General features: G+C 42.5%; 1 long non-coding RNA gene and 1 pseudogene across 1 annotated transcript; one reads left to right on the top strand and one right to left on the bottom strand.

Annotated features, from left to right (window-relative positions):
- Nucleotides 1–530: 530 nt before the first annotated feature.
- On the bottom strand, nt 531–8603 carry LOC122128539 (annotated as a pseudogene).
- A 3507-nt stretch (nt 8604–12110) lies between these two features.
- On the top strand, nt 12111–18263 carry LOC116225267. Its single transcript, XR_004166016.2, has 3 exons — nt 12111–12603; nt 13377–13433; nt 18239–18263. It is a non-coding gene; the product is annotated as an uncharacterized LOC116225267 (long non-coding RNA).
- Nucleotides 18264–19468: the final 1205 nt, after the last annotated feature.

Raw genomic sequence — 19468 nt, 5'->3', positions numbered from 1 at the left:
GATGTGAAACGTTATGTCACGAGCCCACGCTATCTGTACATGGCTTACTTTTGCATATATGGAATTGATATAGCTAACTTGGCAATAACCTTACATAGATTATTCTAGACATCCTAGAAGGGATGTTATTAAACTGTAAGTCAGTTAACCAACGTTAGCTTGCCCAGTTGCATTTCAAGAGTGTAGTTGTTCAAGTTCAAGGAGGTACTGTTCAAGTATGAACATTGTGACGTGAAAATATAAATAAATCTGCCATTTTTGAAATCATTTCAATAGTTTTCATGAGTGAATGTCTATTTCTAAAATGATACAAATCAAGTTTGTAATGTCCCATATCTACAGCAATACCCTATCATAATAACAGATTAATTCTAGTACAGGAGAGACTTTTCAATAATTAAAAAGCAGAGGTGTATATATCGGTATCGGCATCGGCAATCGGCCAAAATGAGCTTGTAAATATCGGCATATCGGATATCGGCTAAAATTCAATATCGTGCATCCCTACTAACTAGTACTATGTCACTAAACTAAATATTCTTGAATTTCATTTGGTGTAGTTTGAGAGATCCCTCTTGAGTAAAGGTCTTGCCACACTGAGTGCAGTGGTACGGCCTCTCTCCTGTGTGAGTGCGCTGGTGTAGTTTGAGAGATCCCTCTTGAGTAAAGGTCTTGCCACACTGAGTGCAGTGGTACGGCCTCTCTCCTGTGTGAGTGCGCTGGTGTCGTTTGAGATCCTTCTCTCGAGTAAAGCTCTTGCCACACTGAGTGCAGTGGTGACTTCTCTTGTCATTCGCGCCTTCCTGTTGTGAAGAGGGGTTAGGGGCGACTTTACTGGATGTTGACCTGGACGGCACAGTTAAATGTTTCTGTGTGTGTTGGTCACTGCTTCTGGAAGGTGCCAAAGTCTCTGGTCTGATCTCTCCAGACCTCAGCAGTCTCACGTACTCGTCCGTGTGGCTCCTCTTGATGTGCTTGTGGAGGTAGATTTGAGCAGTGTAGGAAAACGGACACAAGAAGCACGAGAACACCTGAGACGCCGACACCTCTGACAGAAAGAATAAAGAGAAAGATGACATTTCGGTTCAGGCAAAGAAACATGTTGGATGTAAACTTTTTACATAAAAGTACATACAAACATTTCAACCATTTCTTTTCCAACATTTATTACTGTCATTCATTTAAATATTCTCATCATCTTATATCCACTCATCAGTGATTCAGGTCTGTGATGCAGAATTGCTCTTTAACATTCTTTTATAATCAAGGTCTTTCACAGCAGGTGAAGCTGAGATCGTTGCTGAGTCGTCCAACCCTAACGAGGGCGGTGTGATCTAACGAGGACGGTGTGATCTCACTAGATGAGGTTGGCCTAGATGGCAGATTTAGTTGAAAGCAGGTGAAGCGGAGATGGTTGCTGCTACCTTTGAACAGACCTGTATTTCAGGTGTAACATTGTGATGTACCTTTGGCGCTACTCTTGATGTCCCACAGGTAGTCGAAGGTGATGCCCAGGTCTCTGGCGTAGTCCTCTCCATACCAGACCAGCAGCTCCTCTCCAGGGGCGATGGGCTTACAGCAGCGATACACAATCCCCCCTCTGTACTGAAACGCCACCAGGTTCTGCTCCTCACCTTCACGAGCGCAGTTCACATACCTGATGGAGAAACCAGAGATTGAAAATGACACAGAAGAGAGAAGTGTAAATACTAGTTCTACAACTTTAATATAAATATAAAGCTGGGTGTGAAATACGTGACTTATATCAGTGACAGATCAGAAGACAGCAACAAGAACAGCAGATAGGACAGAGACAGACTTAAAGGTGTAGTCTGCGATTCTGGAGAAAGGTTGCTGATATTTGAGCTCAACAGCCAATGTGCTCCTGGATCAGCGTGTTGATTGGCTGGAATTGGGTAAAGTTTTACTATTGAGACACACACTGAATGGCCAGCTAGAGGAGAGAGAAGAGCAATTTGCTGAATCTGGCAGAAAGTGTGGATTAGAATCGCAGACTGGACCTTCAAGTGAAAGAATCAAGAGGAAATAAAGAAGGACGTAACCTCATCCAGTTGGAGTGAGTTTCTCTCTTTGCGTCTATGTACTCATCTACATGTCGGCTCTTGTATGTCTGTGGAAACATTGAATCAAACACTGTCACCTGTTTCAGTACAGAGGAGTTAAACATTTTGAACAGAATTTCTTTTTTTTTTTAATCAGTTTTTCAGACTGGATCCCTCACCACCCAGGAGTATCCGCTCTCTATGGCCTCGTCCCTGTCCATCACCTCTCCCTCATAGGGGCCAAAGTGCGCCCCTCTGGGCACCGTCTGATCCTGGTTGAACACCCCCAGACCTGCGTTTGGAATATTGGACTCTCTGACCACCAGTCCAGGTGGCAGGGTGAGTCTGGCTCGGTCTGGGACCCCTACAGGAGCTGGGGTGTCAGGGATGAAGTTAGGGGGGCCATGGACCCCACACTCATCAATGTAGAAAGACTCACAGTCCTCACAGTCTGCAGAGAAAAGAAACGAATCAGAGATCATTTACTGATATTATGATGCAACCTAAAGATGTACAATCATTCTGTTGTAAAACTCAATAACCAGCAACTGTGAAAGCATCCATTTAAAATCGCTGAAAACGGTATGGTCATCAGCAGTTCGAGCAAAGTGGGGAAGTTAAGAGAAGAAAAGAACATATAAATTCGCAAAATGATGGAGTCAATGAACAATTATACTGTTGAAATTCAGTGATATTACTGCACTTACATCAGTCATTGAAAAGAGAGACAGAGAGAGAGAGTGTCAAGTAGAAAGGTAGCAGTAAGAGCAACTCACAGAGGTAATCTTCATCTTTGGGCTCCTCTTCCTCAGTGTAGCTCACTCTGGGTCGGCTGCGCAGGCTGACTCCACGCTTGTAGCTGTTCAACTGGCCTTTCTGCTGTTTCAACCACTCTCTCTTTGACACTCCTGACACACACACATAATACAAAAAGACAAACACAATGCATAAAAGATAACAAACTTTTAAAATGATTTATTGCTCACCTTTACTCTTCATTAGGAAAGCTATGTAGTAATCTCCCCTCTTTTGAAATGACTGCTTCATGTATCTAGATCTGCCATACATACTGTTTACTGTATATGTGTGTGTGTGTGTAGATTTCCATTTCTGTGTGTGTGACACTAGTTTGTTGCACAGACTGCCTCCAAGCCAACTGGTCTTTGTGCTGTTTCTCTCTTAGACACACCTGACACACACACAAACAAAACAGACTTGTGAAACCAATTTGCTGTTTGCCTTTATTGTTCATACAGCAAACTGTGATCTGCCTTCTTCCGCTCAACTACTTTATGTCCAAATACTGACCTATGTTGTGTGTGTGTGTGTGTGTGTGTGTGTGTGTACACTCTCCTGTCTCCCTCTGACCCTCTCACCAGGTCTCTTTGCTGTTTGGTCTTGCTCTCTCCCTCCCTGTCCATCCACACTCTCCACGCCGTCTCTCTCTCCACCCTGGTCTGAGTCTGTTCTGGGGACCTGAGGAGGAACAGGAGCGAGTTCTGTCTGAGAGATCGATCAGCAAACATGAGTTCTGTCTGAGAGTTTGATCAGCAAACAGTATGTGCGTGTTAGTGTGTTTTACTGTAAGGCCTGAGGACACTGAGCATTGCTGCTGAAAGGTTGAAAACGGCTGTTTCTATTCTATAGTGTGTGTGTTTATGAGACCGGTTTGCTCTCCTCTCCCTCTATGGTTCTGTCCCTAAGGAACAGGAGCTCCTGTTCTGATTGTGTGTGTGTGTGTTTTGGTGAGTGTGTGTGTGTGTGTGTGTGTGTGTGCTTTGTTGAGTGTGTGTGTGTGTGTGTGTGTACGTGTGTGTTTGTTCTCCTCTGTCTCTATAGCCTGTTCTGTGGGACTACTGTTTCTATTGGCTGTGAAATCTGAATGCCCTTGCTGATTGGCTGTGAAGTCCTGTTGTCGTCACTGATTGGCTGTGAAGCCTTGTTGCTGATTGGCTGCATAGAGAAGAAGTGACAAGTCAAGCTAGTGCAGGCGCAAACACAGGCTAGTGTGCAACGCCTTAACATGAAATAAAATTCGGATTATCTGATTTGAGACTTTTTATGACTTTTTAAGGACCCGCGGAAACCCTGCTTAACATGTGCGTCAAAACTGCACCCCGCTTTGAGTCTTTAGACCCTTAAACATCTCTGAGAGCCCAAACCTGAATAAAAGCTTTCTGGCTCAGGAGGATGCTTGCTTTGGGCAACATCATGGCTTTTTCCTACTAAGGATCGGGGAATTTCTGACTATAAGTCAACTAGTGAACAAACGCTCAACATTTCCCACTTTCTCTAGTGTCTAGTGCCAGGGGTTAAAGCAAAAAAAAATCCTGAGCCTGAACTTTTTTGTGTGTGTGGGAGCGGGGGTATCGTCCCGTGGCATGGACACATTTGCAAAAAAACAAACAAACAAACATTTAGAAATGAATGATTGCAGATTATGGTGAGACGTTTGAAACTGCAATCCCAAGAAAGGTCAGCAATAGTACTCCACCTCACTACAATATGGTACTAACACATGTAGCATTTACGATTTCTTTTGATATCAAGTTTAGCAGCTAAGCTTTGTCCTTGAAAGGTTACAAGATGACCTACAATCAGAAGGTGACATGTTATAAAGGTATGTCAGTGGAAGAAGATTTGATTTGTAACCATTTAATTGAGGATATATGAAAAAGGACAGCGATTTACTTTTTAAACTGTTGCAACAGTGAACTGTAGATAATAATGTAGTTTTATATTGCAACATTTCCATAATTACTTTGATCAAAAGAAATAATCGTAAATTAAATACTAGGAAATGAATAGAAAATATATCAATAAAATAAATAACAAACAAAACATTAAAATGTTACAAGAACTGGTAACTAATGTTGGGAAATAAATACAAAACAGGACTTTGTCCATGTACTTGTTGGTGGCTTCGTCGACATTTAAGGAAAACATGCCGTTTTTTTTTTTAGCTTTTCCGAAAAACGTCTTTTAAACTCTGGTGTTATGCCGTGTGTGTTAAAATAGCGGCATGCTGATTGGATATTGACAGTTTAGTGAAACACACGTCACACACACGGTCAGTTATTGATGCCGGTACATCAGCTGAGGATGTTGCTCCCGGTAAAGGCGTTGTGTGTTGGAGAGCTAGTTGCATATATTAGCTTTCTCGAGCACAAAGTACAGAAGCAAGCACCTGCTTCTCTTAACTTCTTACACCAGCTACCAAAAGGCTTACTGTCCTTCCCTTCCCATCTCTTCTATCCATGCCCAGCGCCATTTATTTTCATGAACTTACTTTCCCATCCTACTCTCCTTTGGTGTGATGTCTCTCTACTCGGTAGCTACGCTAGGCAGAGCTATAAAGAAAAGTCTGAAGCACATTTTCCCAAGACCCGCCCCAATCTACTTCTGATTGGCTAATAATGTTATTTTGAGAGCGGGAGAGTTGTGCTCCTTTCATTTCATTGGCAGACGAACTCATAAACTCGAAAGTGATGGTGATGATATCGAGACGTGGTTTTTTTTTTTTTTTAATATAAGATTTTTTTTCGCAGCCAAACGCCGCACGCCGGAAATCTGGCACGGTGCCGGAATACTTTAATCCATGTAGTGCTCTACCTGTTCACCTAACTTAAAATATCTTAATAGTATTTTCTGTTTGGCTGACGGGTGTCCGATATTTCAGCCCAAGCAGGGCTAACTAGTGCTTGAGGCGGTGTCAAGGTGATAGGTGGGGTTATCGGAGTCAGTTAAAAGAGGTTCAGCAACAAAAGAAGATAACTTGCTACTATGAAATAACATGCACGCTACAAAATAATCTTTAACAGATAATACATCTTGCCTCACTTCACCTCACTTTTTCAGATTTAAGGATCCACAGGAACCCTGAGTAGCATAAACACTAAAATAAATAGTTTGGGTAATTTTCCCTTAATCATTTATATGATCCCTTCCTATCCTTCTTCATAAGGACGGCCAAAAAGTTTAGCTGTTCACCTGAGATGGCAGGGCAGGAGCTGGGGGCTGGGTGTTCACCTGAGATGGCAGGGCAGGAGCTGGGGGCTGGGTGTTCACCTGAGATGGCAGGGCAGGAGCTGGGGGCTGGGTGTTCACCTGAGATGGCAGGGCAGGAGCTGGGGGCTGGGTGTTCACCTGAGATGGCAGGGCAGGAGCTGGGGGCTGGGTGTTCACCTGAGATGGCAGGGCAGGAGCTGGGGGCTGGGTGTTCACCTGAGATGGCAGGAGCTGGGGGCTGGGTGCGCCTCACGGAGCCGACTCTGGACTCAGCTGGGGTTCTGACGGGAGCTCTGAAGGCACGAGAGGCTGAAGAAGACAGAATCAGTTGAGGTCTTCATCTTTTTCTATTTGTACTCTTTTCTCTAATCTAATAATAATAATAATAATAATAAAACATTTCAGAGGCGGCAACAACGGGAAAAAAACCTGAGCACCACATGTGCATAGAGGTTCATATGTACCGATAATTATTATATAAACTTTGTGTATTGTACACTCAGTTCCCAGTTTCTTAGGTGCAACTAGTGAAAACTAAAGCAGTCTTCTATAACAGTCCTGCAATAAATTCCCTTTCATGATTGTTATAATGTTAAGTTTATGTCACAACAGTTTAAGGGAGGTGACGTTTCAACTGTATGATGTTGGATTGCACATGATGAGCATTTCTCATTTCTCTGTTTGGTAAGATGATTTCAAATCTTTAGCTGTATGCTGACCTGGAGGTCTCCTCTCCAAACTGGGTGTCCACTCTTCCTCTGAGTCGGTGCTGTCAGCAGTGGGTGCTCTCGCCAACGTCTCCCTTCTGGCCCGGCCCTTCTTCATGAAGGCTGGAGGAGTGGAGGACAGACCTGACGGGGGGAATGACAGGAAAAAAAGCCAAGAGGCAGGCAGGAAGGCAGACAGGTCAAGGCAGAGAGACAGACAGATAGTGTATGACGTGTGGTTTACAACTCTGAAATCATAGTGTACATTGGCAAAATACAGACAGACTACCACTAATCACAGATATTTAAGTTGAATTATTTGGCATTCGTAAAAAGCATTACAGTATTATAATAAAGATATAATTCATGTTATTGTTTTGTTATTAGTGAAACACCTCTCAAAATAATCTAATTGTGTCAAAGGCTCAGTCTAGCTCAGGGTAAAAAACTGTGATGTAATGGCTACCTATGGCCAGCATGGCCAGGTGGTTCCTCTTCATGTTTTTGAAGCGCACCTTCTCCCATTCGGCCAGCCGCGCCCACTCGGTCTGCGTGAAGTGCACTCTGAGGCCATTGAAACTCTCCTAGGATGCAGACACACGACTCAGAGACAGGTGCAGTAAAGCAGAATATGTGTGTGTGTGTGTGTGTGTGTGTGTGTGTGTGTGTACATGAGTGATTGTGTGTGTGTTTTGTGTGATGCAGGGAGCAGATAGTAGAGATGACTGAAAGTGTAGCAGCAAGTGTAGTAATATTGCTGAACTCTACTGACCTCATCAGATGAACTCATGGTTGGAGGTATGTTTCTCAGACCTTGGCGTCACAGGAGTTGACTAGCTGAAAAGGTATTTGACCTAGAAAACAAAAAAATACACAAAAACACTTGATCATCAATGGTTCTTTATGTAAGCAAAATTTTATTAAAAAACAATAACCCTTTTTGAATAAGAATTAGTCTCCTCATATAAAAGCTACCTTGAAGTACACAAATGTTATCAAAGTTTCCTTTAACTTTATCTAACGCCCCTCTCCAACAGTGCAAGTCAAATATGATTTCAGGGACCTCCTTCGCATTCTCCTCATTAGGCTTTTCATTAGTTTAGAACTGCCGCTCTCAAACGTGTCCTGAGGTCCAGTCATGTCAGACTTCAGAGTTTGTGGAATAAACGGAGTTCCGGTTGACTCGCATAAGTACACGGAGCTGGTCGAAAGCAGGCGTTAGCGCGCACACAAAGTGCATGTCCGCTCATGGTAAAGTGCAAGTGACAGAAACACCAAGCATAGTTTGACTTCAGCAGTGTCGAGGCTCTGCAGTTTCCTCATCCCACGCTACTAATTAACTGGGCAACTATCTTGATAACTAACATTCAGACTTTTTTCAGTCTAACATTGGCTAACTTTAAATTCGACTTATGACAGAAAACTACGCGCGCGGGCGAAGGCATTTGAAAGCGACATAAAGAAGCCTCACGTTATTTATTTATTTATCCCAACAAACATAACCTGTGAGGAGAAATTTACACCAGAACAACCGAACCTACAAAAGATTGAGGCTACCACGACAATTTCTTACATTAAGTAACGTTATACGAGGTGTTAGGCAGTTAGCCTAATTATCGATACTGATAATATAGGTTTTCTTCATTACAATAGAATTACAGCAGTACCTCGTCTCATTATCAGGCCACGTCTAGTATAGCTAAATAAAACTAACGTAATTTAATCCAGGTATTAGATAGCTAATGCGGCTCTTTGCCGGCTGACGTGCGGCTCGGCTCCAGCTCGAGTGCTCACTGACTTTGCTCTTGGTGTACAGAATTTTCATATTGTAAAATAAACATCTAAAATGCATATGCATATATTTGGCAATACAGACAAAAAGCTGTCCGATTTGAATGTGGTATTTATTCATGTATATTTTGTCATCACGCGATCTTGAGAGATGTCTTTAAGTAACGTTAATGTTCCAAACATGAAACATTCTAATGTGTGCACCCAGTCTCAGAGAGTTACTAGCCAGACTAGCAGTAGCTACTGACAGAATGCAATGAATTCAGGAAAGCTTAAAGCTAAACGACAATATGAAGATGAACACCGGACGTTTTTTGCCTGAATGGGAGGAATTATTTGCGAAGCGAAATGGAAAACCCCTCTGCTTAATATGCTAGACGTCACTGTCGCATTTTAAAGCCTCAAACTTGGAGCGCCGTCTCTCCACACACCATGCTAACATAGCCCAGGAGTTCCTAAAGGCACAGAGCTGTGCAAGCACAAGGTAAATACTTTTAAACGTCAGTCAGAGAAACAGACTCAGCTTTTTCGGAAATTACTCTGAAACGGTCACGTTGGCATCCTATCAGGTGGCATGGAATATTGCTCGAGCAAAAAAAGTAATATAGTGAGGGAGAGTTTGTGAAGTCTTGTGTACGTAATGTTGCTATCCTCAACCCTGAAAATGACGGATCATAGCGGTCTGTGTCAGACCTGCAGCTGTCAGGCACAAAAATTGAACAGAAGATATCTGACATTAACAACATAATTGAGACACAGTTATGTACAGATCTTGAGAAGTGATCCCTGGAGTAGCCCCCCCAAAAGTTTCCTTAGCCCCACCGAAAAATATATATGAAGTTTAAAATAGTAAAAGAAACGAAATGGTTAAATCATCTCGAGTTAATTATAGATGTTGTGGATCTCTTTTATCATGCCAGTTCATTGATCCTGTGGGTATGCTACCCTACACAGTAGCTTCGCCAGCTATAACTAGCTAGTGAACTTTAGCCTACAATGTTAACCTATAGTCCAGGCAAACTAACCCCTTTTGGAGCCAAAAGTAGAATAAATTGTAAAATAATTTTTTGAAGCTTAGATTATTTCTCTGAGGTGTCCAGAACAACATACTAAAAGTCCTAAGAAATCCTAGTTGAGGAAATATGTTAAATTCTCATCAATCCGAGATGTGTGCCAATAAGGCCGGGCAACATTACACCCCAATGGGGCTATTTTTTTCCTTTACTCCTATCAAAATGAAACTTTACACAATGAAGCTACCCATGAAAAGTAAATTTTTTTGTATTACAAGTGTCTTTGAAAATTAATTTTAATATGCAAATGAGCTATACACTAATCGAATATTTTAGGACTTTTAGTATGTTGTTCTGGACACCTAAGAGAAATGATCTAAGCTGCAAAAAATTATTTTACAATTTGTCTGTCGAAAAACGCTACTTTGCCTGGCCTACTACTCCAGGGCTCTCAAGTTTTGAAGACAGGCAAGAGTGACATATCCCCCCCCCCCGACCACGCCCCCGGCCCGCCCCTGCCGTATGCCCACAGACCAGCCACGCCCCCTCCCCCCATATTATTATTAGTGTTTTGTTGTTGTTAATAATAATTGCTCAGACTTGCAGAAAAGATTTGACACATGGCACTGACAATTCAACCAATTACAAAGTATTTATTCAATTTGAGAGAGAGAGAGAGAGAAAATATATTATGACTTGTGTTGTTTATTGTAGGTGTTTGTTGCCTTTTTGGACTCTTTTATCATTTTTGGTGTTGGTTCCCACTATATATGCCATAGTCATGGAAAAATGGTATTCATGAACATTGTAGTCAACCTTATGCATTTAAATGTACCTTGACCTCTTGCACACTCATCTCTGCAGTCACTGGCAAACACATTTATAAAAAAACAATGCCCATAACATCATTGAATATTAAGGGTTGCCTAATATTCGTTCGAATTATAGGCTATATATTTTTTAATAGGCCTACTCGAATTTATTATAGCCTATTAACGAAGTTCTGAGTCAAAGCTATAGTGAAAAGGCAGGCTGTAGCCTAAAAACTGTGTTGGCTACAAACACTCATTAAAAACTGCTACTAATTATCTGGGAAATATTCTCTAACTGCAGTCAAGTTGTCATTGCTTGTGTCAAACCATTGTGAATTTGTTGTAACATTAAAACAGGAGACGACTTACTCTTTGTAGAAGACTGATGCTCCGAGCTCCAGTGGTTTCCTCAGGTGAACGAAACTTTCGGAAGATCTATCACGCGCAATTACAGGATGCTTTATTTTCATTGGTTGCTGGATTAAATCTTACCCAGATACAACAGATACATAAGATACGTTTTTTTCTGATTGGCTATTGTTTAGCCCACTTTTTTTTTTTGATTGGCTGATAAGTGGCACCTCACGGCAGAACTCCAGGGGATTCGGGGAGACGTGCTTGATTCCTCCATGGTGAGGGCAGCGCGGCCAAGTCATGTTTGCGCGCTGCGGCACATTAAATAGCCTAGAGTTTTTTTTCAGCGTGAGAAATACGATGTGTGGCGGGAGTGCGTGACTGAAGACCGAAATGAGTGACTGTCACGCTCAATGCGTGACAGTTGAGAGCCCTGCTACTCACTTGAGCTGCAAATCCCTACCATGCTGCAGTATAATTAACACCTAACTCAGCAGATGTCTATAATATGTTTATTGTTGTGCCATATTTTAAATCATGTAAATCAATGTGTTAATTTCTCTTCCTAAAACCCACTAGAGGACACTATTTATTTTCAAAAAAAATCTTATGGGGGAGCATGCCCCCAGACCCCCATAGTTTGGCTGGGTCACAGGGAAAATAATAGGTTTTATGTAGGGGCTTTTTCCCCCCAAAAGTGGGAACCTAGATTTGTGTGGCTCTTCGAAATGGTGTTGGGTTTTGTTGTGGCTCTTTGAGCTGGACTGGTTAGCCACCCCTGGTCTAAGTTATTCAAAATACCTAAACACATGAGTGCATACACACTAAACCAACTGAATTCACCCATCATGTCTGCAGCCTTTGGGGAAACACAGACCTGGCTTAATATTAAGGTGGTCTGCCTCACCTTTTATGTATTTCTCTCTGTAGAATGTCCTGTCAATCAGAGACTCTCCTCACTCCTCGCCCAGCATGACCCTCAACCAAAGCTTCTCTTTTGAGGCTGTGAACGAATCTGTCTCTGGAGTGAAGGTGCAGCTGAATGACATCTTCAGGCAGGAAGTAGTCAAGATATCTGCAGCAGGTGGATGAAAATGTAGAACTGACTCAATGATGAATTCCTTATTTCACAGTTTGAGAAGACGAGGATCCCACTTATTTTGATGTATTTTCTGTATCTCTCAACAGTAACGAATATCCAGATCATCCAGTCTTTAGAATGTGAGTCTCTCTCTCGCTTTCTCTCTCTGTCACACACACACACACACAAACACACACACACACACACACACACACAGTATCAATAGTTATTACACTGATCAGGTTTGTAGCCCTCTGAGTTCTAGTTTGTTGAAGCCATCTGATGAAATATGTTGTTTTAATTTCATGTGTCTGTATTAGCCTTTACACTATGAGTTTAAACTGCATTTGAAATTTGATCTCAGTTTGGGTTGAAGCATTAGACACATCAGTAAAAATGTTGTGAACAGAGTTTAGGTTACATTCCTGGACACCAGTGACGGTTTTATGTTATATCTAAGCACTGTAAAGCTGAATAACCCTTGGTAAAGGAAAAGGCAGTTGCCTAAGAAATAACATTTGCTTTCACCGCTGAAGTGAAACGTCTTTTCACGGGTTCTGTCACAGTTGATAAAAACAAACATTATAGAAAACAAAACACCCAAAGATGGAGCTGACTAAAACTATATGGGCTTGGTCAGTGTGTGAAAATGAGTGTGTGAGTCTGGTCTTCAGATCCTGGGTGAATGAGTGTCTCTCTGTGTTGGGATCCCAGATGCTGATCTTGAGCTCCCAGTCAGGAGAACAAGCAGTAAGGAGACGCTGCCACCAAACAGTAAGTTACTATTAGTTTACCACAGAACATTTAGCATAGAGTTGACTTGAGGCATAGAGCTGAATTTCATATTTGACTGTATTTGTTTGGTATTACAATATGTACTAAGCAATGCAACACTAAACTATGTAAAAATGGAGGATACAGCAACACATAACATGTGCATTTTGCAATGCTTCAAATTGTTTGTGATTGTAAAAACTGTAATGGGAAAATGTCTTCAGCAACAACTACATCGCACATAGACATTTCAATGCAAATGCTGTTCTGTAACACTTTTGTATAGTTGGTAACAAGGCTGCAAACAAACAAAACAAAGCATAAAACTGAACACAATTTCTGCAAACGATGAGAATAATCAGTCGTATTTGAAGTGTATTCATTTGTCTGTCGAATACTGCATCTTTCCATCAACAGCGATCTAAATGTTGTCCAGTTTTAAAGTGAACTGTTTTGAGCAGAGTATCTAAATGTCTGCAAAATTGCTGTAGTTACACAGAGTGTTATTGGTGGTGAACATGAGACAGGTATCCATGAATTTAGGAAGAAGTGGTCATTGAATACATTTTGTATCAAAGCAATGCAAAAGTATCCAAAGTTTAGCTCACTTGTGAATGAGTTTAGTGTTTTGAAAAAGTGTACATGGTATTGACACAAGTGTGAAAATGATTGTAGAAATATTGGTCGACTTGAGATTATGAATGTATGAATCTATTTATGAATGCCCTTCTCTCTCAGTGTAATGGGCTGTAATGTGATGTTTTCTGTCTCAGTGTCTGAAGTCCAGGCTGTTTTTTCTGAACCAGTGACCAGAGAGGAGTTCTCACAGTGTAAGTTGGACATAAAGACATGCAAGCTATCACACACATACACACAACGTGCACACACAGGGATACACTCATGTGCATAGAATCATGATCAATTAGCAAACCCACATACAAATTCAAACCTACATTCATGTAAACATGTATAACATCACACACAGCGACACACAACCACACACACAGACACATTCATGGTTTTGAATATACAGCCACTGGAACCCTTACACACTCAGGGCCTCATTTACTAACAGGATTGCGCCCATTTCAGGCGTAAAATAGCGGGTAAAAACATAAAACCGTATTTACAAAGGCGGCACACTTTAGATTACCGCTGCTGATAGGGGATAAGGGAAAGTGGGTGTTTGTCGCAAAGAGATGGGAGGAGATGCGTAAAGTGCGCCATGTTGTATGGTTTACTTTAAACCGTATTTTCACCCATAGTACAGTGCTCGCCTTCTGCGCAGGAGTAAAGCGTATTTATTCAGGAAAAGTACTTGTACTCGAAGTACACTAACTAAACTAAGTAAATTGTAGAGACAGAGCAGCTTATTCATTTCATCTTCCATGTTTATTTTGACGTTATAGCCTCTTGAGCGCAAGCTACCCCTAGTGCCATGGCAACCGAACGTCTGAAAACTTCAGTTGCCCCTGTCCACGCTACAACTCCAGTTTTCAAATGTATCTGCCTAGGGCAGCGTTTTTGAAAAGCATGGTTTTCAGTGTTCAGGAATACGCCGTTTTAAAGTAAGGGGTGTCATGTATTCCTACCAGACTATTTAACGGGATGCTATGGAGCAGTTAACCTGGCTATTTACTATCCTAGCTATCTCTAGCTTAGAGACCCATCTTAACAGTTTGCAGTTGCCTGTGTGTGATTAACTCATGTTAATATGTGTGAATATGAACTTGTGGTATCAAGCTACACAGGCCACACTGCAAATGTTGTCATTAAGGGGTAACCATAGCAACCCAAAAACTTAATGTTCGCTGAAAAGTTTAATTTCCCCAAATCAGCTCACCAATAAAAGACAGTCTTCAATTCAAAGTGATCACAACTTTTAATGTGGACGGAAGGGCTAAACGGAGAAATATTTATGAGTTTCTATATTTACCCGGGTTAGTTTGCTGTAACCTCGTGTACCAAAAGCTCTAATTCTAATTTTAGCTCATCCTCCATGGTGGAACACGCAGGCTCTTTCTTCCCTATTTTAGCAGAGCGCTAAATAACACTAATGGGCGGTGTTAGGCACAGATGACACGACAAGGTTCTTGTTTGATAAATAGGATGCAAAATACCGTGCGCTATATGCGGTTTGGCAAAGGCGCTGATTGCGCTGCGGTCGCAATGTTAGTAAATGAGGCCCTCAATGTCACTCATATATAAAAAGAACTCCATTTACACGCATGCGTACACACACACACACACATACACACACACTGCATGCAAACATCAAACATATACAGAATCAAACACGACAATACAAACACACAGACACACACACACACACACAAAATTCAATTAAATTGTACTTATATGGCGCCAAAATGATGTAATTGTCTCAAGGCGCTTTACAGAGTCCAGGGCCTAACCCCCTTAGAGAAAGCACAATGGCCACAGGGGCAAGGACAAACTCCCTGTTAATCAGGAAGGAACCTTAAGCAGAACCAGAGCACATGAGGGGGGGCCCATCTGCTTGGAGCCGGCAGGGTGGAGATAGAAGGGGGAGGGGGCTTGAGGGAGAAGGGGAGGGACTTGTGGGAGAAAGGGAGGGGCTTGTGGAAGAAGGGGAGGGGAGCCAATCAGAATCATGGCAGATGAAATCATACACGTATCAAGATGAGCATGCTAGCATACATGTGGTAAATGTACACAATACACACAAACATAACATGGTATATACATGATACATACAACATTGATAGTGGATAAGGTGGGGAGAGAGCATTCAAGTATTGTAGAACAGCTTAGTGGGTATACTGTGTGTGTGTGTGTGTGTGTGTGTGTGTGTGTGTGTGTGTGTGTGTGTGTGTGTGTGTGTAGAACAGGTTCGTGGGTATACAGTTTGTGTGTGTGTGTAGAACAGCTTAGTGGGTATACAGTGTGTGTGTGTGTGTGTGGGTGTGGAACAGCTTAGTGGGTGTACTGTGTGTGTGTGTGGAACAGCTTAGTGGGTATACTGTGTGTGTGTGTGTGTGTGTGTGTGTGTGTGTGTGTGTGTGTGTGTGTGTGTGGAACAGCTTAGTGGGTATACTGTGTGTGTGTGTGTGTGTGTGTGTGTGTGTGTGTGTGTGTGTGTGTGTGTGTGTGTGTGTGTGTGTGTGTATGTGTGTGTATAACAGCTTAGTGGGTATACTGTGTGCTCGTAAGGTTACTATTACAAGGGTAAGTAGAAGAATGGAACAGAAAACTATGTTGATGGTGCCAATTATTTACATTGCAGGTAAAGGCTGGCTCAGAGTATGGGGTAGAATAAGTGCATGACAGTGTGGTGGGGGTGGGTAGGTGTAGGCCGAGGGTTTCTACAGATCAGGTGGAGAGACTACAGCAGCATCCCACAGTGAAGATTGTCTAGACTAGGAGGTTGTGTGTGTTTTGTGTGTGTGTGTGTGTGTGTGTGTGTGTGTGTGTGTGTGTGTGTGTGTGTAGATCAGGTGAAGAGACTACAGCAGCATCCCACAACGAAGATAGTCTAGTTCATAGAGTTCGGCTGCCAATATGCGTATATGTACTTTATGGATATGGTGATATAGAAGGAGAGGGAGAGGGAGAGGCTGCCCAGCAAGGTGTTTGAAAACACATTTAAACATTCATGCTTTTGGACGTTTGAATAGAGACACACCTGAACACACACACACTCAGGGCCTCATTTACTAACATTGCGACCGCAGCTTAATCTGCGCCTTTGCCAAACCGCAAATAACGCACGGTATTTTGCATCCTATTTATCAAACAAGAACCCTCGTCGCGTCATCTGCGCCTAACACCGCCCATTAGTGTTATTTAGCGCTCTTTAGGGAAGAAAGAGCCTGTGTGTTCCACCGTGGAGGATGAGCTAAAATTAGAATTAGAGCTTTTGGTTCACGAGGTTACAGCAAACTAACCCAGGTAAATATAGAAACTCATAAATATTTCTCCGTTTAGCCCTTCCGTCCACATTAAAAGTTGTGATCACTTTGAATTCAAGACTGTCTTTTATTGAGCTGATTTGGGGAAATTAAACTTTTCAGCGAACATTGAGTGTCTGGCTTGCTATGGTTACCCCTCAGGGTGCCTGTGCAGCTTCATATTAACGAGTTTATGTTCACAAGAAAGTTCATATTCACACATATTAACATGAGTTAATCACACACAGGCAACTGCAAACTGTTAAGATGGGTCTCTAAGCTAGAGATAGCTAGGATAGTTAATATCCAGGTTAACTGCTCCATAGCATCCCGTTAAATAGTCTGGTAGGAATACACGACACCCCTTACTTTAAAACGGCGTATTCCAACACTGAAAACCATGCTTTTCAAAAACGCTGCCCTAGGCAGATACATTTGAAAACTGGAGTTGTAGGTTGGCATGGCACTGGGGGTAGCTTGCGCTTGAGAGGCTATAACATCAAAATAAACATGGAAGGTGAAATGAATATGCTGCTCTGTCGAGTACAAGTACTTTTCCTGCATAGATACGCGTTACTCCTACGCAGAAGGTGTGCACTGTACTCGGTGTGCTTGAACTATGAAATACCGTTTAAACCATACAATGAACGGCGATTCTGGGTAAGACGTGGCCGAACTTTTCCCGAACAGCTAGCTGGTGGGACAGTTTGTAATTCTATTTGTTTTGTATGCCTATATTAAATGATTTATCAAATATAAACATTTTACAAATTTCTCGCAGGCACATAGTTTTAATTTAGCAGCTGATATGTCATGCTAAAACACCTCTTGTTTCGTTACTAATACATAATTAGGCGCACTTTACGCATCTCTTTGCGACAAACACCCACTTTCCCACACCCACTTCCTAGCAGCGGTAATCTGCGCTTTTACTCAGGTGCGCCTCCTTTGGAAATAAGGTTTTATGTCTTTTCTAATTCTCATGTAAAGTAGTATTTATTGTTACACCATGCTTTTTATTGCTCTTAGCTTGACTGTTCTCTCCCTTGTACGTCGCTTTGGACAAAAGCGTCTGCTAAATGACTAAATGTAAATGTAAATGTAATGTCTTTACCCGCTATTTTACGCCTGAAATGGGCGCAATCCTGTTAGTAAATGAGGCCCTCAGTGTCTCTCATATCTACAAAGGAATCTCTTCACACACTGTATTTCTCTCTCTCTCTCTCTCTCTCTCACACACACACACACCCTTACAACGAATCACACCTACGGACTTTCACACACAAAGACACTGAAACTCTTTCACACTCCTATAAACGAAGGACTCATCTCACACAAAGGAATCAAATGAAACAAACCCAAATACTTACACACACTCAACCTCATCCATACAAAGGACTCCCTTCAGACAAACACACACACACTGTCTTTCACACACACTCTCACACATACACACACACACACACACACTCAGACATAACCACACTCACTTTTGAACTTTTGAATACAGACATTTACACATGTACACCTGCACAAACATGTACAGAATCACACACACAAAAAAAGCACACGCACACACACACACACACACACACACACACACACACACACACACACACACACACACACACACACACACACACACACACACATACACACCTAACACATATAAATACCTAAGTTTGTCCTGTCTTCTCCTCCATCAGACTCCTGTCACTTCACACTGGATCCAAACACAGCACAACTAAACCTCCATCTGTCTGAGGGGAACAGGAGGGTGGAGAGGAGAGATGAGGTCCAGTCATATCCTGATCATCCAGAGAGATTTGATTTGTATCCTCAGGTGCTGTGTAGAGAGGGTGTGTCTGGACGCTGCTACTGGGAGTTTGAGTGGAGTGGGAGGAATGTTGGTATATCAGTCTCATATAAAAGCATCAGCAGGAGAGGAGTGGGTCATGAGTGTGTGTTTGGATATAATGATCAGTCCTGGAGTCTGACCCTCCGCAGCAGCAGCAGCTCCTCTTTCAGACACAATAATAAAGGGACTAAACTCCCTCTAGTGGCCAGCTCCAGAATAGGAGTGTATGTGGATCACAGGGCAGGAACTCTGGCCTTCTACAGCATCTCTGACACAATGACCCTCCTGCACAGAGTCCAGACCACATTCACTCACTCACTCTACCCTGGGTTTGGGCTAGGGTCTGGATCATCAGTGAAGCTGCTGTGACTGACATATCTAGATGCTGTTAGCACATACATCTCACACATCACATAATTTAACACATCACTCACACATAAGGATCTAGCAGCTGGGCCACACACACACACACACACACACACACACACACACACACACACACACACACACACACACACAGACAGTCAGCCCTTATGACCCAGAGCATAGGTGAGAACAAACACACACACACACACACACACACACACACACACAGAGACACACACACACACACATCACTCACACGTAAGGATCCAGCAGCTGGTCTACACACACACACACACACACACACACACACACACACACACAGACAGTCAGCCCTTATGACCCAGAGCACAGGAGAGAACAAACACACACACACACACACACACACACACACACAGACACACACACACACACACACACACACACAGACAGTCAGCCCTTATGACCCAGAGCATAGGTGAGAACAAACACACACACACACACACACACACACACACACACACACACACACAGACAGTCAGCCCTTATGACCCAGAGCATAGGTGAGAACAAACACACACACACACACACACACACACACACACACACACACACACACACACACACACACACACACAGACAGTCAGCCCTTATGACCCAGAGCATAGGTGAGAACAAACACACACACACACACACACACACACACACACACACAGACAGTCAGCCCTTATGACCC

This window comes from Clupea harengus, chromosome 20, assembly GCF_900700415.2.
Source record: "Clupea harengus chromosome 20, Ch_v2.0.2, whole genome shotgun sequence".
In the NCBI taxonomy this organism is placed as follows: Eukaryota; Metazoa; Chordata; class Actinopteri; order Clupeiformes; family Clupeidae; genus Clupea; species Clupea harengus.
The sequence above is the reverse complement of the archived record's forward strand: the minus strand, read 5'-3'. Positions and strand labels throughout refer to the sequence as shown.